The sequence below is a fragment of the Canis aureus genome, chromosome 4 (genome assembly GCF_053574225.1).
Source record: "Canis aureus isolate CA01 chromosome 4, VMU_Caureus_v.1.0, whole genome shotgun sequence".
Classification (NCBI taxonomy): domain Eukaryota; kingdom Metazoa; phylum Chordata; class Mammalia; order Carnivora; family Canidae; genus Canis; species Canis aureus.
The window spans coordinates 76,569,017-76,581,878 of NC_135614.1; the positions used below are offsets into that span (position 1 = coordinate 76,569,017).

The 12,862-nt window shown below is 37.4% G+C and overlaps 1 protein-coding gene and 1 long non-coding RNA gene across 22 annotated transcripts in view; one reads left to right on the top strand and one right to left on the bottom strand.

The window, feature by feature from the left end:
* LOC144313028 (uncharacterized) overlaps positions 1-1,488 on the bottom strand; it is a 129,057-nt gene extending 127,569 nt beyond the window's left edge. Inside the window, exon 1 of the long non-coding RNA XR_013378703.1 lies at positions 1,274-1,488. This is a non-coding gene — a long non-coding RNA (uncharacterized LOC144313028). The remainder of the gene's footprint in view (positions 1-1,273) is intronic.
* Positions 1-12,862, top strand: part of LOC144313027 (uncharacterized) — a 196,180-nt gene that overhangs the window by 127,649 nt on the left and 55,669 nt on the right. The gene's annotated exons all lie outside the window — the stretch shown is intronic.

A 12,862-nucleotide genomic window follows, 5' to 3' on the forward strand; every position in this document is an offset into this window, starting at 1 on the left:
AGAATGGTTTTATTAAGATGTTATTGGAATATAATAAATGGCTTGAAAAATGCCAGTGGAGGCATTCTGATTCTATAGCTGGACCACTCAGTTGCAAGCTATGTTCAAAGCCATAGGGAAAAACAATAAAGAAGAATAATACTCTACTAATGAAGACAGTAGAGACTCAAGAGTCTCCTTTATACTGATATCCGAAAGGCCTTTCAGAAATATACTCAGATAAGCATGTCACATCAGAGAGGGAAGACTCAAAGGTGAGCATGAAGCTCAGAACTTCAGAGACTCAAATCCCTAAAATCTGGGAGCAGAACAATATTTTATAAACACTTCATAGAAGGCAAGAAGTCAGGCATTCTTGTATATACATAATAGGTCAGCTTTTCCAGTGATAGGAAAATCTTCAAGAAAGACATCAAAAATTTACCATCCAAAAGTGATACACTGTGCTCCTGTTTCCAGATCCTGTAATCATATGTCTCATTAAAGTCAACAGAACTGCAGTCATTAAGAACTGCACTTCTAAAAACCCAAACATAAAATATGAAACTGGGATCTCCTCACCCCAAACCAAAAAACTTAGTTTAAGGGTTTGAGCTTAAAATTTGAGCATAAAAACTTCCTACACGTTGGTCAATTGGTTCTAAAATGAAATTTACATTGTCAGCCACTTGTACTGACAGCTCCAAACCAGAAAACTTAGCTTAAGGATTTGAGCTTAAAATTTGAGCACAAGAACTTCCTACACGTTGGTCAATTGGTTCTAAATTGAAATTTTCATTGTCAGCCAGTTGTATTGACACACCTACTAATTAGATATATTCTTTACTAAGTCAACTTATTATTTTTAATACAGCTTTATAGCTTTTCAGGGCCACAAAATGTGAGGATATATGATATCTGTCTGAAATATCTGTCACTTTGTTGGGCAAAGTGGGCAGAGATGATTTGGCCCATCTGACTGGCTAAGTTCATGATACTTCATCCCTTACCTCTATATTTCTACCCCATTCTCATTCAAAGAAAGTGAATATCCTTGAGAGGAAAAAAAAATCCTGGAATTTTAATAAATTCCAATGTTCCAGTTAGTATGGCTATATAAGAAATTATCCTAAAATTTAGTGGCTTAACATAATAATAATAATTTCTTCTCACAGTTTTTATAGATCAGAAATTCAGAATATGCTGTTAAGCTATTCCGGCTCAGGGTCTCTTGTGAGGTTGCAGTCATTTGAAGGCTTGACTAGGGCTAGTAGATACATTCAAGGTAGCTCACATAGTTTGCTGGCAAGTTGGTACTGGCCTTTGCCTGGGGCCTCAGTTCCTCTCCATGTGAACATCTTCATAGGGCTGCTTGAGTATCTTCATGGCATTGGAAGCTGGCTTTCATCACCATAACAGGTGATACAAGAGAGCAAAGCTGAAGCTGCCTGCAATGCCTTTTATGACCTAGCACAATTGCTGTGGGCCCCTAAGATGGACCTGAGATAATGAATAGGTGAAATAAATGTATAATAACTGAGTAAATCTTTCAAAACCATTACTTTCATATTGAGGACATCTTATATACCAGGTAATTTCCTAAAATATTGCTCATATTTAATTTTCACAACTACATAGAGCATTTTGGGGTTTTCCCATTTATCAGATGAGAAAAACTAAAGTTCAGAATCATGAAATTACCTACTTGCTGAGATGTAGTTCAGAGTTAGAACCTGAACCCAGATCCTAAGCCTCTTCCCTTCATATATGTTGCTTCTTAAAGCCTGGAAAGGAGAAGAAGGCACAGTTATCATCTAAAGAGTATCCTTAAATATCAAAGGCAACAAATGCAGTGTAAAGACTACTTCCCCAGTCATTTACCTTGTGAGTTCTTAGAGTAAATACTATTTAGTCCAGTCAAGTTTGATTGTCTACTCATATCAATAGTGTTAAAGATAACATTCCTAAATAATGTATTGGTTATATTTTTTGAATATATAAATATATTTTTTTTTAAAATGTAAGCCATTGGGGCACCTGGGTGGCTCAGTCAGTTAAGTGCCTGCCTTTGGCTCAGGTCATGATCTCAGGGTTCTGAGATTGAGCCCCGCATTGGGCTCTCTGCTCAGCAGACAGTCTGCTTCTCCTTCTACCCCTTCCTCCTACCCCTTACTTGTGCTTGCACACTCCCCCTCTCTCTCCCTCCCTCTCTGACTCTCTCTCTCTCAAATAAATAAATAAATAAATAAATAATAAATAAATAATCAATTAAATCCTTTTTAAAATGTAAGCTATTAAAATATACAATAGCATTCTCATCCAATGTGATCAGTTAGGATAGTTGGTTAATTAAAAATCAACTTAGTACAGATACTCATTTAACATTATATTTACTTACCTAAAACATTTATTTTAACTAAAGTATAATGAATGTTTATTTACAAATCTTTTCATGTATGTTGAAAGCCTTTTTTAAAGTAGGAGTTGTTACATACTAGTAATGAACAATCCAAAAAGGAAATTAACAGTAAAGCTGAAAAAATAAAAACAAAAAGGAAACTAAGAAAAAAAATCCAGTTACTATAACATCAAAAAAGAATAAAATATTTAGGAATAAATGTAACTAGGAAGATGCAAGATTTGCACACTGAAAACTATAAAGAAATTTAAAATTTACATAAATAGAAAAATACTTCATGTTCATGGACTGGAAGACTTATTGCTAAGATGGCAATACTCACCAAAGCAATTTGAAGATTAAACACAACCTCATAAAAATCCCAATGGCTTTTTTTTTCTCAGAAATGGGAAAGTTGATCCTAAAATTTATATGCAATTGTCAGGGACTCTCAGTAGCCAAAAACATCTTTAAAAACATTAACAAAGTTGGAAGACTCACACTTAAAAAAAAAAAAGATTTTATTTATTTATTCATGAGAGACACACAGAGAGAGAGAGAGAGAGAGACAGGCAGAGACACAGGCAGAGGGAGAAGCAGGCTCCATGCGGGGAGCCTGATGTGGGACTCCAGGATCAGGCTCTCGGCCAAAGGTAGCGCTAAACTGCTGAGCTACCCAGGCTGCCTGGAAGACTCACACTTTCCAATTTCAAAACTAACTACAAAGCTACAGTAAACAGGGTAGTACTAGCATACAGCTAGCTAGATCCATAAAGCATTGGAATAGAATTTTGAGTCCAGAAAAAAACTTAAACCTCTATAGTCATTTGATTTTCAGTAAGAGTGCCAAGACTGCTCAATGGAGGGAAGAATATTCTCTTCAACAAATGGTGCTGAGGCAACTGGATATCTGCGTGCCAAAGGAATGAAGCTGAACCCATACCTCAAACCATATGCAAACATTGTTAAGGACTGAATGTGTCCTCACAAAATCCACATGTTGATGATCTAACCCCAGTGTGATGGTATTTGGTGATGGAGTCTTTGGGAGGTAAATTAAGTTTGGATGAGGTCATAAGGGTGGGGCCTTCATGATGGCATTAGCGCCTTTATAAGAAGAGATACCCAAGAACTCCCTCTTACTGTCTCTGCCATATGGCAGCTGGTGGTCACACTTAGGATACAATGAGAATGCAACTATCTGCAAGTCAGAAAAAAGGAACTACAGCTTGATCTTGGACTTCCTAGCCTCCAGAATTGTGAGAAATTTCTAAAGTCATTTATTCTATAGTACTTTCTACAGAAGAACTAATAGGATCAGGTTTAGAGATTTAGAGACAAATTTCACTAAAGTAGTATGGAATTACTTTCTATGATTCAGATATAGAAAGACATATTTTGTAGCTGGAGAGAAGCAAAGGGATGGTTTGATGAGTCAACTTACCCAGGCTCAGTAGAGAACACTTGGTGCTTAATAGACTTCAGGGAGTTTTCTGAGTTATTTGGAAAGAGAGATTTTCTGTGATTTATGAAGAGAAGATCTAAGATGTCCTTTAGTGGCCTCAGCAGTTTCAACTTCAGAGATACTGCATCCAGGGGCCACAGTCCTCTCAGGATTTTAACCAGCCAAAACTATTGAAATTTCCTAGGTATTCTTTCCCTCAGTTGGGAATTAGCAAGACTCTTTCTCCCTTATTGGAAAAGAGAAAGAAATACTCTGTGGTATTCTCAAAGGGAAAGCTATATGGCAAAAGGGGGGTTTGGAATAGGATGATCACTTGACATTCAAAGCTTTCTGCTAAGAGTTTGTAACTATGTGCATATTGCATCTACCAGGCCCAAATATCTGCTGGTGTAATATACTTAATATTTTATTGTGAATTATTTATCTTCTCCCACTTCTAGGAACATGAAGCAAAGCAAAACTTTATGTGCCTCCACCCCCTTTCAATCATTGACTGGAGAGATATCAAGGCTGAACTTTGAAATACATTCAATCTGGATTCATGCAAGTTTTATAATTGTCATGGCCTGAGAGATCATCCTTTCTCCTTTTATAAATGAGAAAACTGAAAACTAAAATGTTGAGGATCACACAACATAATAGTTCTAACGGAACTTGAACTGGAACCTAATTTTCTTGCTTTTCCACTACTATAGTTTTTTTTCCTCCCAATTTTTGTATTATTTTAAAAGTGAGAAGAAACATCACCAAATTTCAAATTCAAGATCCATGGATGAGCTTAAAAGGTCCATGAACTTCCAGAAATTATAAGTAAAATGTTGTATATGTGCATTTTTCTGAAAAAATTTATCAAAGGGCTTCCATAATCCCCAAAAAGGTTAAAAAATGCTGCAATATACTTATGTTGTAGGGGGAAATGATCTTGTATCAACAAATGATCATTTTTCTTTTCTCTTCCCTTCACTTCTTTTGATGTAAATTTTTACTTAAATTATTTTTCTTCATAGGAGTCCAAGAATCAAAATATAAATTGGACTATATACTTGGCCACATTTAGCGTCCAAAATTCAGACAACTTTTAATAGTTTGGGGAAAATATTTCTATGCTCATATAAAACACAGGGAGGGGGTACCTGGGTGGCTCAGTTGGTTAAGCATCTGCACTCAACTCAAATCATGATTCCAGGTTCCTAGGATCATTGGGCTCTCTGCCTCTCTGCTCAGTAGGATACCTGTTTCTCCTTCTCCCTGTCACTTCCCCTGCTTGTGCTCTCTCTTTATATCAAATAAATTTTTTTAAAAAAGTTAGAAACACACATAAAGAGGGTATCATAGACCTCAGGGGAAAATAGGAAATAATATTACTTTCTTGATCCCATCATATAGGGCTTTTGTATTAACAGTGATTCTAGTCTATGAGAAGCAGATGTTATTTAACTTGTTCATTAATGTCCAAGCTGTAAGTGACTACTAAACAGCCAGAAGTTTATCACTTCATACGCAGAAGGAGAAATTTTTTAGCCATCTTCTCAAGTAAGAGAGACCCCCTAAATTATATTCAAGAAGAAGTGTGGTCTTATGCAAAAACCACTAGCATTGGATTTGAAAACCTGGTCCAACCTCAGCTCTGCCACTTACTGGCTATATAACTTTAGACTTGTTACTTAAAATTTCTAAGTTTCCATTTTCTCACCAGTAAATAAGTATAAAAGTACTTTTTGGGTTGCTGATGCATGGTGTTATTTTGATGATCAACGTGCCTGTTATAGTTTGGATTGTATGCCTCAAAATTTATGTTGAAACATTATTCCTACTACTTCAAAATGAGACTATCTTTAGAAATAGAGTCTTTAAAAAGGTTATTAAGTTAAAATGAGGTGATTAGGGTGAGCCCTGATCCAATCTGACTGGTATTCATAAGAAGAGGAAACTTGAACATTGTGCAAAACATTGTGCAAAAACTACCAGAAATACATGCACATAGGGGAAAGACTAAATGGGGACACAGTAAGAAGGCAACTATCTGTATAAGCCAAAGAGAGAAAGTAGGAAAAACCAAACCTGGCAATACCTTGATCTTGGACTCCCAAGAACTGTGAGAAAATTAATTTCTCAATACAATGCCAAAGCCCTCTATTAAAATTATTAGTTACTAGAGATGTATAAGAAATTTCTTTTGAGAGTAGGGCAGATTTTATCTACATTTGGAAAATGGTTTCAAGCTTTTGAGATCACTCTTTTTCCCTCTCAATTGATTCTTTCCAACTTCCAGAAAGTAATTTGTTTCTAACCTTCTAAAGCCTGAAACCCAGTTAAATATCAAAATTGAAAGATATTTTTTAATCACTCTAAGTCTTTATTTTACAGAAGGGAAAGGAGTCTCAAATTCACACAAATAGCCATTTCTGTAAAGAGAGAACTGGAGGATAACCAAATACCTTTGTCATAGAGATATTGTGAAGAAAAACTTGGGTAATGCCCTAGAGCATTTAGCACACTGCCTAGTAGCAAGTGCTTAATATAATATAGCTCCTTATCATTGAGAAAGGCCAAGTACATTGGTCTAGTCTGGATCACATTGCTAAACTAATTGTTGGTAATTCCAGATTTCCAGGGCCTTTGGGTACTGAAACTCTTAGATTTCCCCCAAATCCAAGCCCAGTAAATTTTTTCTGATAGTGACAAACTTGATCTGATTTAGAGTAAATTTGTTAGGACCCTGATGAGTTCTTCAATGGGAATTTGTCAATGAAAATCAAAAAAAAAAAAAACTTAAAAAACTGAAGGAGCAGACCTGCTCATAAATCTTTCACTGGTCTTTGGATTCAGTCAAAGCCACACTAAGCTACAAGTTAACAATCCACCCCAGGCCCTTTTCCCCTGGAATAAAAGTGGATACACAAAAGGCAGTCCAGTGAAGGCTAGCTGGCCCACAAGCTTATTTGATGGGACCATCACCAAGGGTAACAATCAATAGCCTGAATTTGAAGTGAACCAGTTCTCCCAGGCCATCATCCTCCAAACTCTGATCTTTAAAAAAACAAAAAAAAAAAGTTCTGGGTTTACCTCTGACCCTTGTCCTTGGCTATCTACATGGATTCTCTATAGCTGTGCTGAATTATTCCTTTCTTTTTTATCTTTACTTTCTCAGCATTTCCTTTGCTAAATAACAGGCAGATGTCCAGACTCAAAACATTTCCCAATTTTTGGCTTGGATTTCAGTGGAATACTCTTTTATATGAAGTTTTGAAGGCTATAGAAAGATTGTATTGGGGACAGTTACCTGCCAGCTATTAACCATTGCTTCTGGTCTGACCTGAATTCACAGAGGGCATGGTCACCCGACAACTTAATCAATGAGCCTCTTTGGCTTTAGAGTGGCAGGGGCCAAGAGCTCCATCAAAGAAGCCTATGTGCTTTCAGCAACTCAGAAGATTCCAGTTGTTTTCAGCAGGCCTGAGAGGTTAAAATAAACAAATATGAAAATGCCAGATTGCCCTCTCATTTCTTCTCATACCTGCTGCCAACCAGGGCCAGTGCTGGACAGGCTGCCCCCAAAGAGACTGTGGTGGTGCCTATGAGGCCAAGACATGTGACCAGAGCTGTCACTGCACTAAGTGCCTGCCTTTCTCTCCTCACCCCACTCTCCATTTCTAAAAATGCATGAAATACCCATTTCTGTATAATTACCAAGTGCATAAAAGGCCCTCCAATCCCTCTCTCCTGGCACAGATTTCACCCCGTCGAGTTGGCAACCTTTGACTACATAGACACTTTCAGCAGTGTTTGAACACAAAGCTTTGTGCAAAAAAAAAAAAACTCAGCGATTGTGTTTGCAACTACAATTGATTAGGATTTTCCTGTCCCATAGCAGTGCAGCCTAGGACATGAGTGAGATCTCCATGATGGCATTACAGAGCAAGTACACATCCTCTCTGTATGCCCTCGGCCTTTACACCTTCACAGTTCTTTTTTAAAAGCTCATAAACATGTTTGGCTGCCAGACAGCTCACAAAAAAAGGCCGCTCACTGACTGATTGTTCAAGCTGAGGGTCCTACATTTAAGGCAGCTTCTGCCTAGCAGTTTCAGTTGTATAGACGTTCTGAATTAGAATGGAACTGAAAGAATTTTTAACTGTTTACTGGTTAAGGTGTTAAATGCTATCATTCAGTCTTTTAACTCAATTCAAGAGCACTGTGTGTCCCTCTTGTCTATGGTAAGAAGAAAAATTGTATAAAATATTTGCAAGTGTCTGTCTGCCTTGTGCATTGATATTGAATTTGTTATGCATATGAACTGGGTTTCTTATGTGAATGCACACATACATACCCATGAAAGTAGGAGGCAGTTAAAGCAGAATTTCCCCATAATTTAAGAAAAATATTGCAATTCAGTCTCTGCTGGTAATCCTCTCAAAAGTCATCAGTGATTTCCTAATTGCCAAATCCAGTGGCCACATCTCAATCCTCATTCTCCTCGATGTTCTGGTATCATTTGATACCATTGATCATTGCTCGTCTTTCTTGAAACTCTTTTTTGCAAGGGCATTCAAAACCCTGCATCACCATGATTCTTTCTGATCTCTCTGACCACTCTTTCCCAGGTCCTCATTCTCTTTTGCTCACAAAACAGCAGAATTCCCCCCACCCCCATAGTCATGTCCTCATCTGTCTTCTCTTCTTTTTCTAGTCTCTCTTGAGGAACTCTATTCCCTCCCAAGGCTGTAAATGTTGCCCTGATATGAATGATTCCCAAGTATATATCTCTGGCCCTGCCTCTGCTCTCAAATCTTATTACTTTCTCACCTCAACCTATATATCATGCTGGTATCTTAAACTCAGCAGCTGCAAAATAGAATTTGTGTATATCCACCCAACTGTCCTAATCCTAGCTTCCTTCTCCTGCTCTTGCATTCATTCCCTATTTGATTTGGGTCACCAGCAGCTGTGTGACCACCCAAGCTTAAAACCCCAGAATCATCCTTGATTCTCTCTCCCATTCTCCCTTCATAAAGAACAGTTAATGAATCTATCTGGTGCCTTAAATTTCTTGTGTAATTTTTTTCTTCTCCATTCACTCTGCAACTACACTGATCAAGCTTTTATTTTCACCAAGAGTATTACTAGACTCTCAGAATTTTATGGCTCTCTTCCAATTATCTTCCATTTCATCCTGTGCATTACACTGAGATTATCTCACAACACAGTATTTATTATATTACTCCTCACCCCCAAAATCAATGGCCCCACTGCCAATACAATAAAGTCTGAAACTCTTTATCCTCAAATTAAGATCACTCCAGGATCTGGCCACTGGCCATCCTATATTCAGCCAAATGGAATTTCCAATATTTCCTATAAATATTTTCCATTAGCATTTATGTCTTTGTTCATGCTGTTTCAACTGTCTGAAATACCTCATTCATCTTTCTCTACCAGTTTGTGCTGTCTTCTGCAATTCAATCCAACTTAATTCCATAAATATTTATTGAGTGCTGAATATGGTAATGGAACTCACTGCTCTCTAACCTGATGTCAGTAAACATCCTCATTCATTTTTGAGAGTTCTCATTCTTTGACTGTATACACTGCCCATAGACAGAGGACAGCCACTGTAGATAAATTCTCTCCTTCACTTAATACACAATGAGCATCTACTTTAAGTACCATGCTAGATCCTAGGCATACAGTGGTAAATAAACCCAATATTTTCTTGTGCTCATAGGACTTAAAATATTTGTCCTTAAACAGATAGTCTGTTTTTCCATCAAAGTCCTATAGGCAGAAACTGAGTATGATTATTGAAAGGCAGTTATTATTCAGTAGATGCTTAATTTTTGCAATTTACAACAAATATTCCTGGTGACTCTCAGGTGGAAGTGATAGTTGTCCCAGCCTTCTCCACTTCCTTTCAAAACCTCTCTCTTACTCCTAGCAGCTGGGTCTTAAAGAACCAGAGTTCCTAATCCTCAGGACAAGAATAGGTAAGGCCAACTTCTTGAGTATCACACATGCAATCACACAGGGACCTGTGCTTAGATGGGCCCTGTCCTTGGTTTAATGCTCTGTTGTTGTCATCTTGAAATTCTCAATAATTTTTTAACAAAGAACCCCACCAATTACGTAATCTGTTCTGAAAACGGAGTTGGGGATAGCAGCCACTATAACTTTAATGTCAACACCATCAGTTTGCCAATAGGCTCCTCTTCAGTATGTCTTTACTCCTGCTCAAATGCAGAAAATAGCAGGGACATAGTTTGAAAGATATCTTTATATTTGAAGTTATTTATACTCTGCTGTGCCTAACAGTGCTATGTATTAAGATCCAATAGAAATAACAATGGCTCTAAAATAATAATGCCATGTTTGTTCACCTAACCTATGCCATCTTTAGGTTCAGTATGGCAATGGTTCTTAAAGGGTGAGACCCCATCAGCAGCATGAGAATCACCTGGGAATTTCTTAGAAATGCAAATGATTGGACCCCACCCCAAACTTACTGAATCAGACATTCTAAAGGCAGGATCCTGTTACCTGTGTTTTAACAAGCCCTCTCGATGATTCTGGTATATGCTGAAAATTGGCAACCACAAGGTTGTGGCACTGACAGCCTGTTGAGAACACAGTCTGTCTCCTACTGTTTCTCAGTCAGGTGGGGATTATTTATTATAGACCTGCTGAAGGACAACTGGGAGATATTTTAGCTTAGAAAACTTTGTTTTAGGGGCACCTGGATGGCTCAGTTGGTGGGACATCTGACTCTTGGTTTCAGCTCAGGTCATGATCTCATGGGTCTTGGGATTGAGCCCCCAGTCTGGCTCCACACTCAGAGGGCATTCCGCTTGAAGATTCTCTCCCTTTGCCCCTCCCCCCCCAGCCATGCACATGCTCTCTTTCAAAATAAATAGATAAATATTTTTTAAAAAGAAATAAATAAAAGAAAACCTTTGGTTTAATGAGTTTGTATGAATAGAGGGGAAACAGCAAAACATTTTTCTTTTGGCAACAGATTTGTTTATCCTGCTCCTTTAAAGTCAGAACCAATAATATAGAACGGTTTGACTTGACATCTGAGTGAAAAAGAGAAGACTTCTTTTAATTGTTCTCTCAAACAGACACATTTTGGAGACAACACCATAGAGTTTTATTGCTGAAGATTGATCTTAGATCATAAGATCCCACTGTCACATTTTACAAATGAGAAAATTAGGGCCCAGAGAAATGAACTAACTTTCCAGAGATCACTCAGTTTTCATTTAGGCATTCACTAAAAGAAAAAGGTTTATGAAGGTAAAAGTCAGAATCTTTTGCTGATCATTTGATACCCTTCATGCCTGGACACTTAGAGAAGCAGCCACCCTATCCAGAATCTCTATGAATTGCATTGCCATTGAGCATTCATTTCCATTCTGTTGCTTTTAGATAGTTTGATTTCAGAACACATACTATTTTTAAGAGACAGCCTTCATGTTCTCTACTTTTTTTATAAATTTATTTTTTATTGGTGTTCAATTTGCCAACATACAGAATAGAATAACACCCAGTACTCATCCGTCAAGTGCCCCCCTCAGTGCCCGTCACCCATTCACCCCCACCCCCTGCCCACCTACCCTTCCACCACCCCTAGTTCGTTTCCCAGAGTTAGGAGTCTTTCATGTTCTGTCTCCCTTTCTGATATTTTCCACTCATTTTTTTCTCCTTTCTCCTTTATTCTCTTTCACTATTTTTTATATTCCCCAAATGAATGAGACCATATAATGTTTGTCCTTCTCTGATTGGCTTATTTCACTCAGCATAATACCCTCCAGTTCCATCCACATCGCATGTTCTCTACTTTTGAATGCTCAGTTTTTCCTTTGAAGTTTGCCATCTCACCTAAGGAAGACAAGGCAGTAGCCAGGCTATGTAGTTGTCTTACTCTCACCCTTTGGGAGGAAGGTGAGCTCTGCTTGTAGGTGGCCATGCTCAGCTCCAAGCTGCTTTTCTCCACACCTGGTTCTCGTTTGTAACACCGAAAGCATTTCATGCTTATTAAGCATCATCTGGTCCCAATTTTTAAACCACAAGTTTGGCTTGGTTTGTTTTTAATAAGCGGTTACAACAGAGTCCACCTTTTCAGTGTGATGATGTCTCTTAAACCCAGCTATTGGCATCTTGGAAATTTAGATTAATATGGTTGTTATAGGAGGTTAAAAACATGAAAGACACAAATCCTGAAATTTTACTTTATCCCACCTAGATATGATGCAGATTTATTTTCAACACATATATTTGAAGGAAAGATGATCAAGTTTAAAGAGAATTGTGTAATGGTATTTATTTATGCATGGTGGTCCACATCTCCATTTTTCTTCCCCAATTTTGAATTTTAAGAATTCCTAGGTTTTATGCAGAAGTACTTTGGTGAGATAAAGTCAATAGAATTCTTCATCATTGCTCAATTTCTAAGTATTTTGCAATTAGTATCAGTTTTTTGACAGTCAGTGCTTCTTTATATAGTACTTTGTCACTGCACTGCCAACATAAGAAAGCAGTTACAACATTCATCTTCTTTTAAGAAGAGCTAGGAGTCTGTTTTTTCCAAGCTAAATATGATCATAAGATTTTTAAAAGGATATATAATTGATAGTTAAACATTAACAGAGTTTTCCAGATTTCTTTATAATGTATTTTTAAGTGCCCATTGCCTGGTATTAAACATTAATAACCATTCAGGTACTGAGCAGGAAATTTTTAAATCTAGCATGCAAAATTGCTTGATGTTAAAAAAAATTTGCTTGATGTTGGGTTAGTGTCATAGGCTTACACCAGCATAGTGCAAGTTTGAAGCTATCTCAATTCTCTTCCCTTAAATCAGAAGTCTCACTGGATTGATGGGAATGTTTCCTTCTTTCTTCTAAAATAAGTGTAATGGATATTTTCAATTTCTACCTCAGGAGAAACAGTCTTCATACGAATTACCAATAACCAAGTCTAAATCATCTTCCTGTGTGATTTTAAATATTTAGTCCTCTCCACTA